General features: G+C 37.5%; 1 protein-coding gene across 25 annotated transcripts in view; it reads left to right on the forward strand.

Moving 5' to 3' along the window:
- The window catches only part of LOC139133546 (eyes absent homolog 1-like), a 173,229-nt gene that overhangs the window by 36,502 nt on the left and 116,258 nt on the right, over positions 1-20,469 (forward strand). For 2 of the 25 annotated variants that reach the window (XM_070700234.1, XM_070700244.1), the window contains exon 1: positions 13,360-13,528. The exons of 17 other annotated variants lie outside the window; for them this stretch is intronic. The gene's annotated coding sequence lies outside the window, so the exon portion shown is untranslated. Of the gene's footprint in view, positions 1-1,078; positions 1,146-12,062; positions 12,149-13,359; positions 13,529-20,469 lie in introns of those variants that run through there. 6 more of the 25 variants (XM_070700253.1, XM_070700236.1, XM_070700251.1 and 3 more) reach the window with 6 other exon arrangements.

Here is a 20,469-nt window from a genome sequence, read left to right on the forward strand (position 1 = left end):
ACATTTCTTTCTTCTGTGAAGATTTCTTTTTTTTGTGCTGGAAGGCTGCAATTGAGAGGTGAGATTCTTTGTAGGTTGTCTTTTAAGAATTATTTGAATGTTAGAGTTTGACTGTAAGCCCATTTAATAGAGCCAGCAGTTCCCCAAGTTATGACGGGATCGGCCATTCACGTTGCAAGCTTTCCAAAATGGCTCCTGGACGCAAACATTGTGGTATATTGCAATATTACTAGAGTTTCTTTACCTTCGAGGGGTGTTACTGCTAAGTTGCTTCAGTCGTTGAGGACAATTTAACACCAGTTCTCACGAAGCCCTCTCCAGTCTTTTAAAAAAAACAAGCTTTTTTGAAAGAGTTCAGATTCAAAGGAAAAAAACGAAATAAAAGAATTCAATCGTTACTGAATTCTGATCTGGCATAGGTTTCGTAAAAACGCTCGCTCAGATTTGATCAAACCACTGTTATCGTACAGTTGGGTCGTTAGAAACTGAGGGTGAAAGTGGATATGCCGTTCACCAGGGAAAATCCGCTGAAAAGACTTAGGAAGGGAATACATGATTCATTGCAAAATTCATAAATAATTGGTGGGATTTTGTTCTTGCCTGTCAAATTGTTGCGTACGAAGAACTGAATTGGGGAAAGGGAGCGAAAACAAAAGTGATTTTCTTGTCTTGTCATGTCTCTGACGTTGAGTAACCGCTGCGTTTTCACGCTCGATTCTCGCTTTTGCCGTCATAAGGAGTTTTTTGTGCTGTGTACTGACGGCAATCCTGTCCTAACAATGAAACAAAAGAGTTGGTCAAACTTGAGAAAGCTACACCCTTTTCGGTTTTCTTGTCAGGTATTTAAGGTTGCCCAAGGGTTTTTCTGTGCCGCTGAAGGTCGACCCAGGCCTCTGTTTTTGTTTGAGAATATTTCGGTCTCTCTATTACTGCTTCACAGTGCAAGTGTGTGCATGTGCCATTTTGTGTAGCTCCTGCTGTCTTATTCCTGACTGTGTTTTGTCAGCGAACTTCTGTCTGTTGTGAAACTATATTGCCACTTTTATCAGAGGGATGTCCAGTCTGATGTTTTCTCTGGTGTTGTTGGATTCTGTCTGATACCAAGTGTTTGAGAATTGTTCAACCAAGTGGATACGCTATGACAGGTAAGTCTGTGCTTATCACGTGTACATGTACTTGGTTTGAAGCATGCTTGGTCTTGGAGTGTCAAACCATTTTATGAAACCAAGTCCAGAAAAGCAAACCATTCTATGCAGGAAAACAAGAGCTCAGAAACTCTTTTCTGTACGTTAAAACTACAGAGTTTTATCTTTTGAAGTGAAATTGTCAGAACTGTGTCGGTGTACCCTGCTTTTGTTTCGCAGCTGAAATGTTTCATGACCCAGCACTGGCCAAATTCTGTTGGATCCGGAAAAAAGCACCGACCAGAATGGAATGTCTCCGTGGTAACAAGGGATTACAGCACTCTTTTGAAGGCTGTAAAAACAATTACTGCTAAATAATTGGCTTTACTTTTATCCGAAAATCATGCTATGGTCGAATTGAGAAAATGAATTGCTTGATTTGGGTCTAAGATATACACTTCCCTTGTGACAGCATCATGGAGGAACAACACGTTCGGATTTAATACCTGGCGTGTTGAAACTGAGGTACAAGTTCTCTGTGTTAACACACACATTTACTTTTATAGTGTCTCATAATTCCTAGTGGTTTGAAAGTTTTGCTTCCCTTGAAATTAAAGTGTTTTGTTTCGTCATTTTATTTACAAAGCGAGCAAGTTGGTATTATCACAAAGGCATTTATATCTGTGTAGAGGGTTGTAAATATTGCTTCTTTCATACAGCGTGCTGAAGATTAAAATCACGACGTTCGGGGAAATTTCATCCCGGTAAGAATTTTACTGCCCCACGAGATTACATTGTATTCAAAGGCAAATTGAGATGGGAAAGATGGAATTTTTCGGCGCTTGAAAGGAAAAAAAAAAAGATAAGCCAGACAAGATCCCATGTTTTCATGACAAGAACCTGTCACGTCAGAATTCCAATCTGCATAGAATACAGAAATATTAGATGTCGGGTCAGGTTAAAAAGGTTGAAAGAGAGAGATATCTTCCAGATACTTTCGGTGTGCATGTGCTGCATAAGAATATCCAGAAAGAAGTTGGTATATTTTTAGGTATCTTGTTTGACATTTAAATTTCTTCAAAGTTGGTTCCGCAGTAGCCAATATTTTTCTGTAAATTTTACTACCAAAAAGACTTAATTCAGTTTTGTCAATAATGGAAGTAGGTATTTGAGTTTAAGTATTTGATACAAACATCGTATTACTCAGCATACTTTCAATAGTGTCTGTAGTTTATATTTGCATCTATTAGGTCACACAGACGATGAAAAATTATACACAAACACTTTCCTCATTTAATATATTGATAAAATCTTCAAGAAAATGCTGCTCTTTGTCCTCTTAGGGAAAGTCATGTGGCCAGTTTCTTGTGTTTGAGAATTTTGAGTTCATAGGCTGGTTTGAAATTCCTAACCCTAAAGTCGTTATTGTTCGGTACTCGTTGAAAGCATTTGTTCCAGATTTTGCTAAATTTGCATTAATATTCAGCATCAGTGGTAAAATCACAGCCCGCAGATTATATACCATCAAATATTTACACGGCAGAAAAATGTCTTTTTTGTATTTTGCGTTCGTGTGTTTGTTTTTCATTTACCGGAAAACAGACTTGTGCATTTTGCATCCTCTCATCGTACATACAGACGTGAACAGGTAGCTAGTAGGGCACCGCTAGAGTTCATCGTATGCCTTTTGCAAAAAATAAAACAAACAACAAACAAACAAAAGCAACTTAATATTTGTAGAATTACAATATTCTTTCCAAGTCCTTTTCTGAGGATAACTAAATTAAGCAACCGTAAACTATCAGTATGTATAAGCATTAATTATCGTAAAATTCATAAATTTGATGAAGTCTTCAAATATCAGTTCAAAACTTTGGGTAAACTTTTTTCAGATGGACACCTGTTAACCGTATTTATCATCAGGATCAGATGTTTTGTCCCCAAAATATCAGTGAATGGTTGATTGTTGTGGTTTAAAAAATCCATTTGTCATGAACACGATACTGTTGAAAATAGAACTCAAAAAATGTACTCAATCGTACGGGTAGTTGATTTTGAAGGCGGACTTAGCTACCTGGCTTGACTCCATCTTTTTTTTGCTACTTACAAAATTGTATCTGAAATTGAAAAAAAAGAAAAAAATTCCTGTTTTTTGATGATTTTCGATAATATTTCTCAGGAAATCTTTAGTAGATGTCCAAGACTACTTCTACTCCACCCTCGGCTTTACAGTACATTTTTACACATTTTCTGCAGGTATCGATAGCAACTCTGCTGATTGTAGAAAGGCCCATAACCCTGAAAAGTCAAACAACTGACTAGACCCTGTTGTGGATTTACATGAACAAATTATTTTTTAATTTGGCTTTGTCGTGCTCATCATTTCTGGTTCATTTACTGGATGATTGACAGCTCTTAATTAACAGATGCAAAGAATTCATAGTCTGTCTACGTCAAATTAATTGTTTCATACCTGGATATAATATAGTGGTTTTCCATATGGGGATTGGTCGTCACAACGTTTGATTAAGTCCTTCGCGGACACATAACGTCTTTACTAAACTCTTGTGTTGTGTATGTAAGTGTTGAATTACAATTTTATATCCATATTCTGCCTTTAGCCATGCATGAATCATCTATGCATGGCCGATGCTGACATGTTTTATTCACGCACGGTGTACAGTGTACGTGTTCAGGGTTTTTTCATATGGGGAAGGGGGTACATATACCTCAGAGATTGTGCCTGAGAGGAATATCGTGAGGACCTTTGTGCCTACAAACAGAAGGAGTTTCAGGATAGAAAAATAATTCTTGTTCTGTGCAGGCCATGACAGCCAATGGTTAGTGATTTTGAATCAAGTTTTAAGCAGTTTGACGGGCACTGCTGGGGAAAGTTAAGCCATATTGTGGAAATTTGGGAAGAACACTGAGATCAAACAGCCATCTTTGACCACTGGTGCCTGTCTTTCATAGAAAGGATAAAAATACTAGTCCTTCACCATCTTGGCAACTGGTTGAGATGTGTAATTGAATATACTTGACGAAAATAAATCCTGCTGAATCAACGGGTATGAAAGCAGAATGGATGTTTTCTGTTTTTAGTTTGAAATGCAAGCTGAGCCACCACGAAGTAACTCTTTACACAGCTAACTTGATAAGTGAGACAAATGAAAGTGCAAGGATTTTTTTGTTTTTTTTAGGTGAATTTGTTCTATAAATTAAATCTTTCAAAGAAAGTATGCCATCTTCAGCTTTGGAAAACCTTTTGGTGATGTGTATACTTCTGATGAGCAACTTCCGTACGCAGCATTGCTACCCAGTGTCAAAAGGTAATATTCTTTGGTTCGGTCAAAAAAGTTTTATATCAGTCCGTGGTGGACAAAATGTAGGTTTTTTGTTTTGTGTTCTATAGTCTTAGGATCATCTGCACTGGATTTTGTTTTGAGTGGTTTTTTTCGGGGTCGTACATCAGACACATGCAAATGGCAGTAAAATGGCTGTAGGGAGTTATTGAAGACAATAAATTCATGAACTTTCCATGAAAAATTATATATATATGTTCAAGTCACGAAAATTTCAGTACTTTCAGATTCAGAAAATCTTGGTATGACTGTTAAATTCTAAACAAATGTAAAATCATGTATGGATTATCGTCATGTTGATGACACTTGAGGAAGATTGAGGATTTGACAAGGCATCGGTGAATTTCTGTCAGTGCTTCGGTATTTGGAGAAAGTGCACTTAAGAAAACTTGATTGACTTGAGAAAGGTTAGTTGCAGATTTTTAGTGATGTGACGGGGTCACCAACTTGTGATCCTGTGGTACAATTGTGAAAACATAAACCAAATTCCTACCTGTACTATGTCCCGACCAAGCCACCCATCTAGACAATCACAGAAGTTTGACCGATCAAAAGTCCCCCTGTTTTATCTGAAATCCCGCAAGAATTTGTAATTTTCAACAACATGCCAAATGTCAAATGCTGTATACTGCCGTCGTCTCCCCAAGGGAATCTTACCACTCTCCGCACAGCATTTTTGGCGTGTCTCACTGCAGCTACCATCCATATGTGTTTTTCCAAAACAGATTACAACCTCAAAAAAACCTTCCCATGAAATTAAATGGCACGGTCCAATTGTGATATTTTAATCCGTGGGTCGTTAGTTTATTTTTTCCAGATGATATATGAAATAAATTTGACTAGAAAGATTAAGGAGCTGTACAACTGAATCAACACGGCAGAGAAAACCTCTGGAAGGAAGAAAGTATTTTCGACTTGCAATGTTTGTACCATGCATCAGCTGTTAATACTTCGTGAGAATGTTCCTTTTTTTCGCTCTTGGTTTGTTTTTGAAAATGATTTTACATTGAAATGCAAAAGTGTCTGCAAGGAAGGCGGGCAAGTTTCAAAGGTGTGTGAACACACAATGGTGGTGTTTTACCTCCGTGGTTAAACTAAACAGTGTGTGAGTCAAAGCGTTATTTTGATAGCATCCATCCACGCTCCACTGGGTTTCTTGCAGTCTTGCTTGTAGCGGGCTCGCGTTCTGTTGAATTAAATTGAACTCTTATGATACTGGTGTCCTCCATTGTCTGTTTGTAGCCAGGATGTTTTACACGCATCGGCCAATGATGTCGTAAAATTCACCATTAGCATGTTTGGAAGGCTTGTTACCCCAGAACATCCCCCTCGTTCCTCGTCCATGTTTTCAGTTTACAAAACAATACACATGTAGCTCCATTATGCGTTCGCTCAGCCTGTGTTCAAAAATGTTGATGTGCAAAGAAAAAGGTCCCATAAAAGGAGAAACGGTGTCTGTTTTGGTATGACTAAACTTTTCAGAGGGTGAAAATTGTGGTAAGGCGATGTATAGTGTACTTCAATGTCATCGACTGGAACCATACCAAAAGAGTCTGTGAATGTTTGCCGTGTCCATCTGTACAATGTACGTGAGACTGGGTACTCTGAAAAAAAACCTACTTCATAACATTCGCCCTCTCTCTAGTCTCAATTCTGTTGGTTAAAATCCAAAATAATGTCATTGAATTCTCGAATCTATTTGCAAACAGAATTTTTACAAATCTATGAAACGTTTTTGCTCCTTAATCCGTTCAGATGTGTCGACAATTTGCATAAAAGGATTGCACTTATCGCTTAGTGAACAGCTTTCATTTTTTCAGCTGCCATTAAAGTCGTTTCCATCAACAAGTTAGCCGTATTTTATATTTAAAATATGTTCGAGAAATGGAAAAAATTTGTTCTACCAGCAAATTTTAGATGGAAACATTTGTTTTTGGATTCTGAAGATTCTGTAAGTTTTCTTGATAATTAAGTCTTTCAAGTAGCTAAACAGCCTTTCATGGATTCAAATCATTAAATTATTTAGAAAGTTAGAGTGAACCCAACATTTGCAAGAATTTGTCAATATTGAGAATTTGATGGAAACACTAAAGTTTTTTGTGTCCTTGAAAGAAGAACGTCATGAGTGCGTGACAGATCTTTCCATTTTCCAATATTTCTAAAGTGTTATTTTGTTTGTGCATTCAGTTAAACAGAATAATATCAGAATTGGGTATTAGACAAAGCAGAGAATGCATATGGGGTCAGTTTAGTTGAACCGTGCCATTATTTGTCTACATACAGGAGGTCAAAGTGATTGGGTTTCACTGGTGTACAACCGCCGTTTCTTGACTGGAGCGTGCACTGCCGTCAAAAGAGTTCTACCCCTCAAACCCCAAGGACATTCTCTGAAACTTTTATGTGCACACTTTTGGTGAGAAACAAGAAAATTTGAATCAGTTTTCATGATAAGAAAGGTGTGTCTTGTAGAAAATTGACAGCGTTGAATAATTTGCAATGTGTACAGTTTCCGCCCAGCGCACAAATACTTTTTGCCATTTTTCTTTCATTCCAGTACACAGCAGTGTACACTTTCATTTTCTTATCAGTGTCTGCTATCATTACTTCATATCACTGCAAAAACAAAAAAACAAAACTGGTACATTTATCATTTGTTGAGAAGTTGAAATTTCACAAAATTATGAAAATTTTTATGGTTTTTATCATGATCCTTCTCTATATAAATTTAGAGCGATAAATTCTCTTAAAATGTTTTCTTAACTACAATTCTTATGTAAAATTGTATATTCATGCATTTTTCATATTTTTTCAGTCACAGATAACCAATGAAACATCACCAGTCTAACGAGACCAATTATCTGAATTTATTAATTTTCTACCATGTGTGATTATGCAAATATTCACATCTCTCCAATGGGACAACAAATAATTATTTGATTATTTCAGACCTTAGTTGCGGCTAACAACCATTTGTCAAAAAAAAAAATTGAAAATTAAGAAGGCTAAGAACCAAAAGTATCAGTTTATGAAAGATTGTTGACCTGAGATTTGTGCGATCCAAACTAGCAAATTTGATATTTCGTGAGAGCTTATGAAAATGCGAAACATGGCATGGCTTTGACAGGAGTTAAAGCATGTCTTTGTGCCGAATGGAATCGAAATCCGGCAACAGCTTTCTGCGCTGACCTGATGGTTGACCTCGGCTCACAATAAAAATACTGCAAGAAATTCACTGAGTGGTGAAACGCACAGAGTGCAAAGGATGTCCACTTCATCGACTCGTTGCTGAGGAATGTCAACGAGAAATGTTTTTCATGTCTGCACGAGGATTACGTTCTGGGCAAGTGCTGGAGACGGGTGGATGCTGTGAAATGCAGCATGATAAAAATCCCCCTTACACTCATGATATCATTCTTAGGTAGACTGTAGCTCACATGTGGGTAGACTCTCTGTTCTGTTCCAGATTAGTAGTAAGAAGAAAAAAGTACCACAGCAGACTTAGTTGTGATAGCTGTGTATATCAACTGCAGACCAAAAGTATGTTCGTCACTTCTTTTGGTGGTTTCTGTGCAAGATTTACTGGTAACTTACAGCTTTTGCTCGTAACCCAAAAACTACCACTTTCTTGTCAGATAAAAAACATGCACGTGTCTCTCCTGTCACCAGGCATTGCAATTCATAATTTGACTGGAAAGAGACAAGACTCTGCTCTTCACTACTTTTGGTGATTTCTTTGCAAGATTGACTTGTAACACTGACGGAGCTTTTGCTTCCAACACAACAATTGCCACTGTCTTGTCAGATGCACACACGCACATCTCTCCTGTAATAACCAGGCATTGTAATTCATATTTTGACTGGAAAGGGACAAGATTTTAAGATTTGTGGTTTACGCTGTGGTTCTGTACAGTACCAGAGATACAACATTACATGTATGAGTTGTCAGCATGAATATAAGAAGGTTAAAACTCTTAATAGCTGTTACTTTGATTCATTTTTCAAGTTTTTGTTCTTTTTTTGAAATCTAGAATATTGTTCTACTTGCACTTCCAAAATCTTGTCAAAATACCCAGAATTCTTGTTAACTCAGTGTGGACATACATAATGTTGTATCTTATTATTGAAAACTTAATTTGAGTTTGGACTGGAAATTGTTTGTCAACAATAATATTGCAGAGTGTACAGAACACAATGTAATTAGTTGGTTAGGTTGACTCGGTAATTCATATTTCATCATTCTGTTTGGAGAAAAATAAGAAAATGTGCATGTTTATAGAACAAAAATAGTGAAAATATTGTGAAAAAGTGCTGCCATTGTCCTTTTATTAGGTAGTCACACTTGTATTGTCAGTATAATTGTCATCAGTGAAGCAGAACCGTGCCATTAAATGTGCGGGTACACACAACAAAAAGTAATCATGTGATATGAAAGATGACGTGTGTGACAGACTTGGGTGAATACTTTGGGGTTGAATACGACATGATGGAAGATGCTGTCATTGTGCCGTGACAAGTGACACTCGGAAGACTGACTCTCTCTGTTGCCCCACTTCTGACTCGCCAACGAAACACGGCAAAAAACATCTGTGGCAGGCAACCAGAGATGGACAGTCTCGTCTCTGATAACATGTAACATGACAAATTGCATGTACGCTGTACTGTTGGTGTTGTAACAGGCTGGCTGAAATTATCAGGTACTTCAGTCTGACTTCTTGATGTTCTTGGTTAACCCTTTCACCACCATGGCTTGTCCCAAATCCATTGTTTTCTACGGTAAAGTTGGACCTGTATACAGGGAACTGGGGGTGAAAGGGTTAAAGTGCCAGTAGCTGTGTTGTGATGGTTCTTTTTTGAACTGATTTTGTTTTTAAAGTAAACTACAGTTTCTTGTTTGAACTCCCAAAAGCATGCGTGATTAGGTCAACCAGGTTGGAATTGTCAACTCAGCCTGAACATGTGTAAATAGCATTGTTTTTGTTGACAAGTGAATTTTGGTGCGGACTAGAATTCATACATAAACAATAACAGCATTTTACACATATAGACATTGCATTGACATGGTGAGTAATTGGTGCGTCAACATGACTTTGGGAGTGGAAGAAGAACATGAAATTGGTACAGTGAACAAAAATAGCTGAAAATCATCAAAAATTATAAATACTGGCCCTGTTAGTTACAGAATGGGAACAAGCGCTCAATGTCAATTAAAACTCTTCTCTAAAGTCACATCAACTCATTAACACCAGACCGATCAAACTACCTGCAAGCCAGACTAAAAAAAAAACCAAGGGTGCCACACAACCAGTTCAAAGTACATTCATTTTCACCGCTAGGCATCTGACTGTTAGATCTGTGACAACTGCTAGATAATCTGTGCATTTTATTTTGTTGCCACAAAGAAAACCAGAAAAGCAAATTTTTGAGTTTATTTTGTAAGTTTTCTTCATAAGGCATCTTTAACAATATATGTTTGTCTGTTCAGTGTTTTGAAAATTGCTCACCAATCATATTACTACCAAAACTAAAAAGAAACATGCAAATGACAGAATTGTTAACATCAAATTTATCAGCAGAGGATACCCAAACTGCTATGGTGGTTGCTTTTCAAACTATAAGTGGATATATGTCACTTTACCCTCAGAGGTAAATTAGCATGTGACTGAATGATAAAAATTATCTCTGACACGAGAAAATTTTACAGCTTACATATACTCCAAAGAAATTTGCAGAATTTTAAAAAGAAACAGAGAGGGGATATGAATAAGGCAAGCAATCCGGATGTACCAAGGTGGTCAGCAGACCAAGATGCCTACAGGTCTTATTGTATGCAATTTGTCAGTGTTAACAGTCGGTACATGTATGAAAGGCAAGGTCTCAGGAATATGAGTATATAGTTGCATATTTGTATGGGAACATATGAAGAAACACTCAAAGTTTAGTTCAATATGATTTGTTGCAACTTTTATGGATGGCCAAGGGAAAATGTCCATGTTTTATAACGTGTGCAGTGACCCTGTGTTCGGTGACATTTCAGATACGCCCTTCAGGTTTTGCCGTCCCCTGGGTGTAACCCTGTTTCCTCCAGTTATGAAGATGAGCTGACTAACTGGGAAATAGGGACGCGCACACTCTGTGTGGAGGCGGGTTACTGAAGGCATGGAATTGTGACTAAAACCACATAAGGGGGATGAGTGTGTAAACAACATATATCCAGTAGTTAACCATATAATGATACAGTCACATCTGTATGATTAATTGCTACTCACTGTATGTAGTGTGTACATTCGATGATTTCAATTTGCCACTTTACAAAGTTTTCTCTACTATGTCTATCAGTTTTGCCAAGTCAAGTTAGAATTCAGGACAGGTTTTGTGTGCTATTAGCCTATGTATCTGCAAGAGTTTATCTTGCGTGGAACATATTTGTGTATTGTCTGAGTGTCTGCGCTGACTATACCAGTACATCACAGGGCGCAGTTTATGCGTGCTATTTTCCACCAATAGAGTACAGGTATTTAGGATGTGTGGGTTCCAGCCGCCCCGCTTTGGTTTCTAAGTAACACTCTCGTATCCCTGCAATGTTAGCATAGCAAGGAGTATATACACACAGACCATACAACTGGTGAAGTGGGAAAGCAGTTCATAGACTAGGCTGAGGTAAACACTTCACCACAATTGACTGCCTCTGAATTCTGCCGTATCCAGCAGCCAATATTGGCCAGATTTGTTTTCTGCATATGTGGCGTGGGTGAGCTTCACGTCTATTTTGCTCTCCTTGATACTTCATTTGTAAGATGGATAGATTCATGCCTTGGGAAAGGGAGATTAACATGATATCCTGATATGCTATACCTGTGAATCTATCAAAAAAGCGTAAATCCCTTGCTCTACACAACGCCCACAATAAGCTGTTTCCTTGCAATATTTATTGTTTTTCATAAAAAGCATGTCAAAATCTACTTCATTCTGAAAACTGTTATTCTGAATTCTATGCCTATCGACAAAGTAACCGCAATCCGAAGATCACGTACTGTATATACTGTAGATACAGGGGTTTTTGTGGTGATGACATGAAAAAATAATTTACTATGCACTCTATGTGCACCGCCCTCCAATATGACATTTTACAACAATGCAGCTGCATTGTTTGACATAGCAACACCAACAATATTTGATGACGGCGGTTAGCTTTTATAAGCAGACCAGTTATAGCGAAATGTCGGACATTTTATGCCATCTTGCGTTCTTGTATTTGCACTGAAACGCAAGGTTGTGCATTCGCACGGCACTCTGGTCAGAACACATTCTGAAAAAAGTTGACAAGGTAACGTTTCAAAAATAGAAAAGGGGAGGAGTTAGAGGAGGTTGGGCTAAGAGGAACAAAGTGTGACTGTTTGACCAAATTCTCTTAAAGGATGACGTTTGAGGTTCTGCCATCTTGCCTACCTGCAGTTTGGCAAGATTTATCGCGAAATGTACCTTAAATTAGTTTCTATGGCCTTCAACTCTTCTCTTGTCTCAGCCTCCACCAATAAGAAAGAAGCAAACAAGAATCAAATATTTCTTGCTTTACATAGTTATATTCTGGTACCACATGGTGTAGATTATGATGGTACGTATTATCACTAACGAACGTGCGCTTAATGCCGAAAGAGGAGAAAGGTAGGGCACAGCCATATTTTATATTGCATGTCATATTTTCTTCCGCCACGGAACATTTTTGGCCACAATTTTGCCTCTAAGACACTACAACTTTATTTCATCCAAAAATTTTCACTTTTCATTGTTCTATTTTATTAAAATATGATTCTGTGAATACATATATCGCGAAAAATAGAGCCAAGTTTGGTAGCTCCATATTGAAAATTTGAGGCCCCCATTTCTTGTTCCTTTGATCAAATTTGCAATCTGTCTGCCAGTACCAGATTGGTTTAGCAAACGGGGATATTCCATTATGTGTGAGGGACTGCCACATTAACACTGATGGCTTTTTAAGGGCAACGTAGCAAGAATTGACAGCTTTTTGGAAAAACAACAAGAACATATATCTATTTCATCCATGAGTACTTTAGCAATGCTATGTATCAGTGTCCAAGTCTTGTCATGTTTTGTCATACAATGACAAAGCGTTCTCTCTTGTTCTTATAACAATTATCCTCGCCCCAAAAAAACTTGTACTGGTACATGGCTAGGCACTCTACCGTTGCATCTTCGACTGCATCTGCTATATGCCTTTTATAGAAAGTAAATGCTCTAGTTTTATATCTGTGTCCCTCGTGGTCTTGACGGATTCAGGATTCGCATATCATGACAAATTTGTCAGACAACTGGCAGCAAATTGCTGTAAATTGGAAAGATTTGAATTTTAGAACTGTCTTTCCTAAGAGAAATTTGTAGTTTGCTATTGCCGTTTCTTTTTGAATTTTGACCCAAAATTTTCAATTGTTCATAACATATGTGCACATTCATTGTTGTTTGCAAAAAAACCCCTAATTTTGTGTTCTTCGTGCTTGTCTGGACTAGATAAAGTGGTGGAAGTTACGTGGTCTTTTTGCCACAGTAGGAAAGCCATAACACCATCTCAAGTCATTTCAATTTCACCCATACAGACTCTGTTGCAAGCATTAGCTGATATACGACTGTTTACGGCGAGTCAAAAGACTGACAAAACCATAAATTACGATTTTTCCGCCCAACAATTACGGTTTACACACACTGGCACAATTTCGATAAATGAACATTGGTTGTTGGCGCAGCCTCTGCATTCACTTTGTTCATCTGTGGACTTATCGTCCATTACCTGATCTATTGTTATGTAAAACACTCATTTAGTGTGTAGGCTTAATGTTTGGTTCACTTACACATTGTTCCAGCTCCCGTCGGCTTTTGTGTCGGAGGGTTGTCTGCTGTTGAGCTCGACTCTCAGTAAGTGGTTGGTGTAGGGTAGTTCTGAAGCGGTACAGGCCTGTGTTTTCTGGGTCTCTGCCCGGGACGTGTTTCCCGGTGATCGTCTCTCCCATTCCTGAAAGTTGTTCGACTGAGGTAAGAGAGAAATTAAGTTATCCGGGAGCCATGCTTTTTCCAATTTGGGCCGGGGCTTCACAACTTGGCTTCTTTTAATTACGTCTCTGTTTGATAGACAATGACTGGGCCACTGAACATGTGGCCATATGTGTGTACATACATTCAACCGAATTGCTGTTTGCTCCACAGTTCATTCCATTTACAATTCCGTGTGCAGTCCTGGATTTCATCAAAGAATCCTTGTGCAAATTAAATTACCACGTAACCAGCCTTAAAGATCCTTCATGAAGCTGGTAGGCATCGGAATACTCTGTAGTATCAGGACAGAACTCGACATTGACACACTGAGAGAGCATTTAAAAGTTATGTCTGCGTAACCTGAATTTTTTCGTCACGAACGTCGTGACATGTACAGTTTGATAAAAAGTTACACAAAAGGACCTCAGTTTCTGTGCAATTCAGGGGCCATATTTTTTGACAGAATTTTGTAACAAAATTCAAGAACCTCATAGTTAATAGACAGGGAGTGAAAACGTTCAGTTGTATCCATGATGGGTCATTAATACAGGAAATATTGACCCCTTTTATTGTTATACAGCTCTATTATCCAAAGCACAATAGTCCGGCACAATTACTCTGTAATAGGTCTTTAACTTTCAAAATATTGACCTGTCTCTAAACCCACTGCATTGCTGATCATGTGCAGAGATGGTCAATAACAGAAATGTTTGTCTCTCAGGGCCATACTCCATTATCTGCCTGTCATGTCAGTTATCATCAGAGGTCATATACAGGTCAATAATTTCAATATTGCGCCGTGCCAGTCACATGACTGAAATGGTCTTCCTCCCAATTATCCAACTTCTTGCAGCTTTTCTTTGGGACGTTCTGGTTCAATTCTGGTTCAGTATCATTTTATAAGTAGACGTTAATGTGTGACATATTGCCGTGACTGTAACAAATGCACTCAGATGTGGGTTAGTTTATACTCTCTCAAAATACTTTGTGACATCTTTAATATTAGTATCATAGTATCTTCATTACTGTTACAATAATCATTATTGTTTTTGCTGTTATAATTGTTGTTGATGTTATCATCATCATTACATCATCTCTGATTTTAAAGGCCCAGTAGTTGTAACTATGATGATTGTTTTTTTCTCTATTTTTGTTATTGATGTAATCTACCGTTTCTTGTTCGACTCCCAAAAGCATGTTGAGACACACAGTATTCAGCTTGTCAACTCAGCCTGTACATGTGTAGACTGCGTTGTTATTGTTGACGTATGAGTTCTAGCCAGGACAGCAATTCAGATGTCAACAAAAACTGTGCACATGTATACACGCTGTGTTGACAAGCTTTAATGGTAGGTGCTTCAACATGCTTTGGGGAGTAGAACAAGAACTTGCAATCAAAATACAAAAGAAAATAGAGTGAAAAAAAAGCACCAAAAGATACAGCTACCAGCCGTTAAACTGACTCACTCAGTACGTTCTAAACTTAGACAACTTAAATTTACCACACGTGCTGAAGTGTTTGCAGGAGAAGGCTGTTCATTTTTAGGAGAATGTATCAAATTATACAATCTTATTTATAAACATATTACCTTTCCTTGTAATGTGGAAATTCCAGGTACTTTCAACGATTACTCTGCCCAGCTTGGTTAAATTTAGCAGTGCTTATCTAGGCTCTTGTGACCATGTTGGTCCTGTTTGACGTTGCTATTTTTGTGTAAAGTTTGTTAATTCCTAGATTAAACTATTAATTGTTTACAAAATTTAAAATATAGTTCACAGAAATGTGACAAAATTGCTCAATTTTTTTTTAAAAAGTGAAGGATTTTAAACTCTTAGTATAAGGATTATTAAACAGAAATGAAAACAAGGAGGATTAATAAGATTTAATGAAAAAATGTGTCTTTCATCCTGAAAGACTTAAACTTTTGCCTAAACTTTCCCCAAGGAAACATTTAACCATTCTCTTTCAAAATCAAGAATAAAAATCAGGGGTCACTGCAAATTTTGATACTAGAGAAACAAATTACCAAAGATTTACTGCTATTTGAAATTCAAAATGGCGGTCTTCCCTGTGTTAAGTCTATGGGGAAAACTGAGTTTTCAATTTTCACAAAGCTTTGACAGTAAAACTTCACTTCTACAAGAGCTTGAAAGTGAGCCCCCACCAGCTATAGATCAGAAGAAATAAAAAACTGTAAAAAATTTTAGAGTTCTTCGAGGCGATTCTACCTTATCTACATTTTGTCCATTCAGAGAATGAAAGGTACGGTGTCTGTGCCAATCTACCTGATATTACTGTTCCAAACTCAGTATAATACAGACAAATTTCTGTCTTGTTTCAGAACTGTTGGTACTTTTTCCAGGTTTTGCTGCATGGGACCGTTATGAAACCATTAATTCCCAACCCGCCCATTTCTTACGTGTCAAATTTCTCCAATTTCCTATCCATTCTCAGCTAACTTTGGATTGGAGCGTTTGAATGTTTCAAATGTGGTTCAAATAGATCCACATGTTAAGTGTTTAGTTTCAGTCATCTGTTGTAGATGTGCCTGTTTTAAACCTAAGAATAAACATGGAATTCGTGATGATAATTTAAGCATAAGCACTAGGAATTATTTCTCAAATAGTGTGTTACATTTTTAAAAATTTACATGATTATTTAAAACGAACGATAGGATGTAGATTAAGAAAAAAGTTTACAGTTTTGGCAATTATAATTTCAAATTTGCTGTTTGCTTCTAGTGTGAAGGCTGTACCAGTGATTTTACTTAGTAAGCATAAAAATATCACAAAGTGTCCACATTTTAATGTTTTCTGATGTGACATGAATAATTTATTTCTTTTTTTGCTTTTCAAAATGGTGGGTTTTTGTTCATCATGTACACAAAGTGAGTTTGGAATGACCCTGACATTGTCAGTGTGTGGTAAATCATTCGGTCGGTTGGGTGTGTGGACCTGTTTATTCGGTGGAACACTGAAATCTCTCTCTTGGCCCAACATTTTGCCAGGTACCTAGTCTCACCAAAGGACGTGTGACCTCAGCAGTCCTCACTCCCTGCATAAAGCACAGTTTGTAACCGCAGCAAATAGTTGCACACTTGCATTGCTATATCAGGGATTATGGAAGAAATATGGTGGTAGCAATTTCTGTAAAATTTGCAAAATGTTGAAGGTATCTAGCTGCATTCGTGTTTGGTTAAAGGGCCGCTGGCTGTAACTTTTGATGATTTTTTTCACCATTTTTGTTTTGTATTTCAATTGCGTTGATCGCGAATTCGGGTTTGTTACTAAATATAGCTGCACGCGCGCGACTTTCGGACAAATATGCTGAAATTCAGACAAATTTTGTCGTTGTATGCGTGGCTGTTGTTGCAGCTTGTAGTCTCAGTCATCAATTCATACGAATAAGTGTGACGCTAAATAGCCTTTCTAACACTCGCAGGTTTTATTTTCGTCCTTTATGCGGAAAATGCAGACAAATGTTTATTTATGCATATTAATGAGAGAGAACAGTGACGTCATTTGCGATCAGCACTATTGCAAGTTCTCGTTCTACTCCACAAAGCATGTTAATACACCCACTATCTAGCTTTCCAACTGAATACACTGTTGTTGTTTACAGTAGAATTCAGTTCCGGAGCAGAAGTCTCTTGTCAACAATAGCATACCATTTACAGGCTGAGATGACAAGCTGAATACTGTGTACACGTTAACATACTTTATGAGTACAACAAGAAACTGTCATTGATATGAAAAACAAAAAATATCGAAAATAATAATCAAAAGTTACAGTTACTAGCCCTTTAACATTTTTGCGTGAGAATGCTGTTGCACCCTTTTAAACTCCAATGACTGCTCCTACCTTTTTTACCCTTTGAGTGCCAAAGTCAAATTTTGTTGCCTATATTAAAAATATAACCCAGACAATTTTTTTTCAGAATTTTTCCAAAATTTTGATAAAAAACTCTAGCCAATGAAAAGTGATGTCCATTTGGTCCAAAATTATTAAAACAACAACAGAAAAATTCATAAAAATTGGTAAAATGTTGCTCTAAAATTTTGGTGGGAAAAATTACAATGCTGAAAGAGTCAAGAATGATATGTATTTTGGCTGTTGTCTGTCCTATCTCTTGAACACCAGACCACCTTCTAGATAATCGGACCACAGGTGACTGATACCAATAACTAGGTGGCTACATGCCATAACTGTTGGTAAACTTGACACAACCAGGTGTACAGTTAGTCATGAACTAGATGGCTGACTAGATAATACAGGTGGATAGTGACATGTAACCTTGGTATGAACTGAACAAACCAGGTGGCTTACTTTACAGAATACCTGGTGAACTAAGGGCAACCAGGTGGCTGACTAGGAACAGCCAGGTGTCCTGCCAGACACAAAGAGGCTGCAGTGATGGGGGACAAAGATGCCAGCTAGAAACAGTTACTTTGTTTAAGTATACAAAAGACAGGTGGCAAACTGGTAACATTGTTGCTAAAAATAGATACAAGTTATCTAACTTTGTTCAGCCAATCACCAAACAGGCCAAAATGTCCTGCCATCCAGTCTCTTTCATACCATCAGAAAAGGAAGAGTTTGTTCTGAACAGAGAGGTGCAAATTGCAAAGCAGGAGACAACAATAGTCTGACAACCAGATGATTATATGCCCTAGTAGACCATCAACCACTCCTGTAACAACGCTGCCAGCTGGTTTAACGGCACACAAGTTACAAATGAAACAATGAACCAGTGAAGGTTCTCCTTAATCTCTGAGTTCAAAGTACCAGAATGGCCACTCTTTGTCTTGAACTTGCATATGGACTTGCTAGAACCAATTGTTTTTGGGACGAACCATCGGGCTCAGCCACATCTCGGAGGAATCAATAAAGAGTCTGCATACAGTTGCAGTAGGCGCTCGGCGAGGATATCTCTGACATTTTTAAATATACAAGGCTGGCATTGTTTGTTTGCAATCACCATGACTCAAGTGTTAGTGGAAAGTGGTTTTTCAAATGCAGTCGGCTACAGCTATCCGACGTATCCATCCATTCATGGGATTTCTGAATTGTCTCTTCTTTTTTTTTCTGCCTAGACCCAATGATTTATAGCTTCATGTCAGACCATTGAGTGCTAACTACCATTGAATATTCTCCAATGAGTTCTCATCATCTTGGATTTCAGCCACAGAGCGTTGCCTGTGTCACTGTCTTTCACAGTGGCTTGTGCTGTACTCTGTCAATTTTCTGAAGTTCAGCAGCAAGGAAGGGTTTGGTTTTGTGGAGTTTCGACAGACGCCTTTGGGAAAAAGAGATGAAAATCTCACATGTTATGGCTGCTGCGCATATTTTTAAACTTTATCCTCAATACTCAAGTGTTTTTTTACTTGAAGAAAAATCCCTCCTCATTAAAAGAACTCAACATGCAACATGCAAATTTCATCACAGTCTGAACAAATCCAAAGAGGGTCATATATAGGCTTGCATAAACCAAATTTTACAGCAATGGAACACTTTCTGAGAATCAGATGATGTTTGTTTTGTCAAAAGACTATCATCATCATAACATATCACACCCATGTTAAATGCTTAATGGCAATATTTTATGAGGAATGTTCTTAATCCATTTTATATGCAGTCCCATAAATTTTTCAAACCATGAACAATGGAATGAAAACATTAAATTTATGCACCTTTTACTGCCTCTAAATTTCTTCAAATTGCTTTCGAAAATATGTAAATTTTCTGATTGCCCAAATGATTACTCTGATGAGAAAATATATCTATGAAGTTCTGAATACGTTGCACCAAAATTAAACAGTGATGTGTCAGTGTTGAGGTGAAAAAAAGTCTACAAATTTGAACTGCATCTCCTGCATGTAAGATGGAAGGAGACAGCATTGACACGGAAATGGTCTTCAGGCCGTTGATATTAACAAAAGAAGTTTACCGTGTGAATGAGGTGGAACAGTGGTAATATTGTCACAAATAGATTGGTTTCTGCTCATATTGCTAAGTCAAGAAACAGTAAGTAATTTACGGGAAATTGGATTAAAGTTCTAAGTCTTCCCTGGTCGTCAACCCAGTCTGTTATCTGTCGGCTAACAGACTTTGCTGTGGCATTGGTGCCAAACTTGTCGGCATTTCAAATTTACATCAAATTGCTGTCCAGCTAAATCTTGTCTCTTGAAGTTCATCTCAAAAATAGTCTGAATGGTAAATTACCTTGAAGCCTTTTGGTTCTGAACATTTTCTGAGCTCATGGCAGAGTTAATAAGTTTTGAAGTTTGAGTTTACAGGGAGAACACATGTAACTTTTGATGATATTTTCAATATTTTTTGATATGCCAGGGAACAAATGACATTCTTTTCCCCTACGAAGCCTTTAGTATGTAGTATAACCATGGCAATAGGATGTGTTTGTTTTGTACAGCATGAAATATTATTGTTGACAAATGAATTCATAACCAAACTTAAATTGATTTGTCAACATTAAGCCTTTGAGCGGCAAAGTCAGTTTTTATCGCTATTATAAAATATGCCCCAGCCACTTTTTTCAGATTTTTACCAAAATTTTGAGAAAAACTGTAGTCAATGAAATGTGATGTCCATTTAGTCCAAAAGTATCAAAATGAATTGAGAAAAATTCATAAAATTGGTGAAATGTTGCACTAAAATTTTGATGGGAAAAAGTTACAGCACTCAAAGGGTAACTTTGGGCGTTACATACATATCCTGTATAAGCTGTATTGACAAGTTGAACACACTGGCATTTTGACATGGTTTGTGGAGCAGAAAAAGAAATTGAACAAAAATACTTGAAAATACGTCAAAAGCCACAGCTGATACAGCTTAGAATGCGTGTCTTCTCTCAACATATTTCCAGTCCACTGGTCAGACAGCGTCCATACATCCATACTTTATCTGTCGTGACATAACTTGT

Source organism: Ptychodera flava, chromosome 5 (assembly GCF_041260155.1).
Source record: "Ptychodera flava strain L36383 chromosome 5, AS_Pfla_20210202, whole genome shotgun sequence".
NCBI classification, from domain to species: Eukaryota; Metazoa; Hemichordata; class Enteropneusta; family Ptychoderidae; genus Ptychodera; species Ptychodera flava.